The sequence below is a fragment of the Cyprinodon tularosa genome, unplaced genomic scaffold, assembly GCF_016077235.1.
Source record: "Cyprinodon tularosa strain WSP-4 unplaced genomic scaffold, ASM1607723v1 ctg226, whole genome shotgun sequence".
NCBI lineage: Eukaryota > Metazoa > Chordata > Actinopteri > Cyprinodontiformes > Cyprinodontidae > Cyprinodon > Cyprinodon tularosa.
In genome coordinates this window covers 1078567-1084854 of record NW_024038844.1, presented here as the reverse complement: position 1 = coordinate 1084854, position 6288 = coordinate 1078567, and the positions used below count along the sequence as shown (strand labels likewise).

The 6288-nt window shown below is 44.6% G+C and overlaps 1 pseudogene; it reads left to right on the top strand.

The window, feature by feature from the left end:
• Positions 1-1669: 1669 nt before the first annotated feature.
• Positions 1670-5825, top strand: LOC119784429 (annotated as a pseudogene).
• The last annotated feature ends 463 nt before the right edge of the window (positions 5826-6288 follow it).

The window sequence follows — 6288 nt, the reverse complement described above, 5'->3', positions numbered from 1 at the left end:
TATCTATCTATCTATCTATCTATCTATCTATCTATCTATCTATCTATCTATCTATCTATCTATCTATCTATCTATCTATCTATCTATCTATCTATCTAACCCCAAAAATATTAAACGTACTAAAATATAATGTGTTAAAGCTTGATAATGTATTTCTTGACAAAAAAAGATGCCTTAAAACCTTTTTGTTTTCTCACTCGTCTCTTCCCGACCTGCACCGGAAATAAGATCCTACACTACTTCCTGTCGCTGATTTTTTTTGGCTTTGGATTTAAACATAATTCTAGGAGAGGAGAACACCCACATGCGAATGCTGTTCCTGGACTTCTGTTCAGATTTCAACAATATGATCCCGCAGCATCTGGTGGGGAAACTGGATTATCTGGGCTTTAGTACACCCCTTTGCAACTGCCTGCTAGACTTCCTGAACAACAGGCCTCAGTAAGTCCGGGTCTGACAGAACACCTCATATGTCATCACCCTAAGCACAGGCTCTCCTCGGGTCTGCGTCCTGAACCCCCTGCTGTTCACTCTGATGACAAACGACTGCATCCCCAGGTTCCCCACCAATCACATTGGGAAGTTTGCAGACGACACCATGGTGGTAGGCCTCACCTTAGACGACAGCGACTGGGACTACAAAAAGGAGGTGTAGCAGAAGCTCAGCTGGTGTAGAGACAACGGCCTAAACCTAAACATGGAGAAGACGAAGGAGATTATCGTTGACTTTAGGAAGAACCAGCCATACCATACTCCACTGCTCATCAGCAGCACCAAATTCCTGTGTGTGCACATCACCTGGACTGTAAACACCATCTCACTGTTTAAAAGGGCACAGAAGCACTTGTACTTCCTATGGAGGATGAGAAGAACCCACCTGCCCCCACCCATCCTAATGACCTTCTAGAGAAGCATCATAGAGAGTGTTCTGACCAGCTGTTTCACTGTGTGGTGTGGAGACTATAGTGCCTCACCCTGGAAGAATGTGAGGAGAGTGGTGAGAACAGCAGAGAGGAGAATCATCGGGGCTCCACTCCTCTCCATTAAAGACATTTCATCCAAGGGCTGCATGTCCAAAGCCCGTAAAATCATCAGCAACACATCCCACCCCAACCAAGAGTGCTATCCCTGTTATCCTATGGGAAGATGCTTCGTAGCATCTGCTGCACTGCCAGCAGGTTCTGCAACAGCTTCTCCCCCGTTGCTGTTGAGCTGTTGAAACACTAAATCAAGACTCTGCATCACATTTGCAACATCATATTTGCACTACCAATTATTATTTAAATAATTTCTTTTAATCTATTGCATTTTGCACCATATCTATTTATTTAGCACTGCACTGAAACTTCCATATCTGTAGTATCCTGAGTTAGTTATAATATGCAGTACTACCCCCACGCCACAAGAGGGATTGTATTCCCATGTTAGTTATGGGCGAGCTAAGATATGTATACAGAGGCAGAAAAAGTTTGTTGTATGGTTCTGTGAGAGTGTGCAATAAAGACCTCTAAAAAAAGGACATGCTTCGGCTGGACGTGGATTTTTCATAATTAGCCACGTTATCACATATTGGGGACGAGGATAATTCTGGGAAGTTGACGGAGGATTGAAAAGAGTGGTGGACTGAAGACGAAGCGGTGCTAAAAAAAAAAAAAAAGAAGACCGGGCGGACGCAGGACAAGAGCACATATAAAACGAAGATGAATATGACGGTAGGAAATCTGTCAGCATTTGACTCGAAGGAGCAGACTTGGGAAGAGTACTGCGAGATTCTGGATCAGTTCTTCGTTGCTAATGATATTGATGATGGAGATAAGCAACGAGCTATCCTCATTAGCGTGGTGGGACCAGCCACATACAAGCTCATAAGGAACCTGGTGAGTCCAGATAAGCCCAGCACGAAAACATATAACCAAATAGTGACTATCATGAAAGACCACTTCAATCCCAAACCAAGCGAGATCGTGCAGAGATACAAATTCGACTCTCGTGCCCGTCAGCCTAGTGAAACTGTGAGTGTATACGTAGCTGAGCTGAGACGACTCGCTCAGGATTCTAACTTCGGCACGACACTGGAGCAAATGTTAAGAGACCGCCTCGTTTGTGGCATCAATGATGATAGGATTCAAAGACGTTTGTCATCTGAAACCGATTTAACATTTGAGAAGGCATTTCAAATTGCCGTAGCAGCCGAAGCCGCCAGTAGGAATGTGCCGGACCTTCAAAATAAAGCTCCGTTAGCTTGTAACAGCATGAAGACGGAGGGAAAGGAGAGGAAGGGAGACTGGAAAAAGAGAGTGCTACAGATGCCACAGAAAGCAACACAGTGCAGCCGAGTGCAAGTTTAAAGAAGCAAAGTGTCACGCCTGTGGAAAAGTAGGACATATCGCCAAAGCCTGCCGAAATAAAAATAAAGGGAGCTCGCGGCCAGATGAAAGGAAACCAAACAGAGAGGAGCGGCGCGCGCGTCCACAGAAAGCACACAAGGTGTGTGAGGGGCAGGATGATAGTTCATCAGAGCAAGAAGAAGCCTTCACGTTAGCTTGCATTAAAACAGAAACCTCAATAAGGAGAATTAAGCCATTTGAAGTAAAGATGGAAGTGAATAGGAAGAAAGTAAACTTTGAGATTGACACTGGATGTAGTGTGAGTGTTATGAATGAGACAACATTTAATGAAATGTGGGAAGAGAACAAGCAGCCACAGCTCAAAGAAACTAAGCTCACACTGAGATCCTATACAGGGGAGAAAATTAAAATTGTGGGAGTAGCAGATGTGGAAGTAATCTATGGCCAGCAAGTGAAGACGTTACCCCTAGTGGTGGTGAAGGGTACTGGACCTAGTTTGCTGGGAAGAGCATGGCTGGAGACACTGAAGCTTAAGTGGGATGAAATAAAACATGTGAGAACAGAGACACAAGGGCTACAGCAGGTACTTTCAAAACATGAAGATGTTTTTAAAGAAGAGTTAGGCATGTTAAAAGGCATGAAAGCAACCATTAGAGTGTCAGCTGAAGCTTGTCCCAAGTTCTACAGACCCCGCTCAGTTCCGTATGCCATGAGAGCAAAAGTTGAAGAGGAGCTTGAGAGACTGCAGAGAGAGAGCATCATAACACCAGTAAAGTATGCTGAGTGGGCTGCACCCATCGTACCTGTCCTGAAGCCGGATGGTTCTGTCAGGATCTGTGGCGATTATAAATTAACAGTCAACAGCGCTTCATCTCTAGAGCAGTACCCCATTCCCCGAGTGGAAGATTTGTTTAATAGTCTAGCAGGAGGGAAACAGTTTTCAAAGCTAGATTTAAGTCATGCTTATCAGCAGATTGTAATGGATGAAGAGTCCAAGAAATACTTAACAATTAACACACATCGTGGCCTGTTTACCTACAATAGGCTTGCCTTCGGAGTGTCATCTGCTCCAGCAATTTTCCAGAGAACCATGGAAAGCTTGCTACAGGGTCTGCCTAGGGTAGCAGTGTATTTAGATGACATACTTTTGACAGGGGAAGATGAAGCTGAGCATCTAAGTACGCTGGACGAGGTACTGAGGAGACTGAAAGAAGCAGGCTTGCGCCTTCACAGACGCAAGTGTGCATTTCTGAGAAATGAGGTGGAGTACTTGGGTCACATTATTAATGCAGAAGGTCTGCACCCAGTGCAAAGCAAGATAAAAGGCATTGAAGAGGCTCCACAGCCGACCACCGTGACCGAGTTGAAGGCTTATCTTGGTCTATTAAACTACTATAACAAGTTTCTCCCTAACCTAGCTACACGTTTAGCTCCTCTCCACCAGTTGCTGAGAAAAGGGGCCCAGAGGGCCTGGAATAAGGAGCAGGAAGATGCTTTTTGACTGTCAAAACAGATGCTGAAATCAGCTAAAGTCCTGAGTCACTACTCAGCGGATAGAGAGTTGGTGCTGGCGTGTGACGCCTCACCATACGGAGTGGGTGCCGTATTGTCCCATATCATGGAAGATGGCAGTGAAACACCCTTAGGTTTCATGTCCCGCACGCTAACACCAAACGAGAAGAGATACTCACAACTGGATAAAGAGGGCTTAGCTATCATGTTTGGAATAAAGAGATTCCATAAATACATCTATGGTTGAATGTTTACGATCAGCACGGACCACAAACCACTGATCTCACTTTTCCATGAGAAGAAGCCCGTTCCTCAGATGTGTTCACCAAGAGTGCAAAGATGGGCAACCCTACTCCGGGCATACGAGTACAAAATAATTTATAAACCAGGAAAAGAGCATGCAAATGCAGACGCACTGAGCAGGTTGCCGCTGCCACATACTGAAGAAGAAGAAGAGACAGCACAAGTCCTTATGCTGGATCTGATGGAAGACCGCCTATCACAACAGTTCAGGTGAAGCAGTGGACAGCCAAAGATGAAACACTGTCGCAAGTGTTACTCTGGTGCATGAAAGGTTGGCCAAAAGAAGTGGACACAGTGTTCAAACCCTACTCTAAAAAGAAACTAGAATTGAGTGTGAAAGATGGATGTGTCCTCTGGGGGTCAAGAGTGGTCGTTCCGAAGAAAGGAAGGAGCGTCATACTGAAACAGCTGCACGCCACGCACCCAGGGATGTCCAGGATGAAAGGTTTAGCACGCTCATATGTGTGGTGGCCAGGAATGGATTCTGATGTCGAGAAGGAAGTTCAGTCCTGCCACACATGCCAAGAAAATAGGAAGTGTCCTGCAGGGGCGCCACTTCATCCATGGGAGTGGCCAGAAACACCCTGGAGCAGGCTGCATATTGATTATGCAGGTCCTTACCTTGGAAAGATGTTCCTGATAATAGTGGATGCACATTCCAAATGGATTGATGCATACCCAACAAACACTGCAACAAGTCAGGTGACTATTGAAAAGCTGAGACAGTGCTTTAGCATACATGGTCTTCCCCAGACAATAGTATCTGACAATGGAACATGCTTTACCAGTCAAGAGTTTGCAACATTCCTGAAGCAGAATGGAATACAGCATAAAACATCCGCACCTTTCCACCCCGCATCGAACGGACTAGCGGAAAGAGCTGTTCAGACATTCAAACAGGGAATTAAGAAAACAAAAGGAGATACACTGGAAACAAAAATAGCCAGGTTTCTGTTCAACTACAGAATTACACCACAAAGTACGACTGGCTTGTCACCCGCTGAAATGCTCATGTCCAGAAGACTGCGTTCTACACTGGATCTTTTGCTGCCAGATGTGAAGTCAAAGATTCGTAAGAAACAACTCAAACAAAAAGAACATCACGACACACACAGTAAGTGGAGAAGTTTTGCACCTGGAGATGATGTATATGTCCGTAACTACAGCTATGGACCAAAGTGGATACCAGCAGTAGTGGATGAGAACACTGGACCCGTATCCTATACAGTGCAGGCTGGAGATGGACGTGTGATGAGACGTCACGTCGACCAGATTCGTAAGCGTCAAGCATCATCAAACGAGATGTCCAGTCATGAGGTGGAAGGAGAGCCTGTCAGCCTGCAGTTGCCAGAGCAGGCAGTGGAGGTCGTGCCTGCAGACCCGGGTGTTCCAACTTCAGTGGGAGGGGAAATGACTGAGCAGCCTGCTGAGTCAACCCAGGTTCATCCTCCAGCTGAACTTTTGCTAGGGACAGAAGCCCAAAAGACACCTGTGCTGCGAAGATCTGCACGCACCAGACAGACTCCTGCTTATCTGAGAGACTTTGTTAATTAGAATTCATATCCTTCAAGAAAGAGTCAGAACATGCTCTGGGACATGCATGGGAAGGTTTGGCAGTTTACCCAACCTTCCTAGTTAAAAAAAAAAAAAAATGTATACAAATATTGTCATGAGAGTTATTTGGTTTGATTGTTGGCATTTGACCTTTAATCTTGAAAGGAGTAGAGTAATATGGTTGAGTTATTTAAAAAAAGTCCTAGGTTGTGTTAAGATTGAGTATCTATGTAGTTTCACTGTTAAGCAAAAGTAAGGTTAATGTGAAGGTGACATAGTTAATAGATTTAAAGTTAATTTACAAGAGTACTTTAAACTTAAGAGGGGAGGGATGTAGTATCCTGAGTTAGTTATAATATGCAGTACTACCCCCACGCCACAAGAGGGATTGTATTCCCATGTTAGTTATGGGCGAGCTAAGATATGTATACAGAGGCAGAAAAAGTTTGTTGTATGGTTCTGTGAGAGTGTGCAATAAAGACACCTAAAAAAAGGACATGCTTCGGCTGGACGTGGATTTTTCATAATTAGCCACGTTATCACAATATCAATGTCTTTTGTACCATGACAT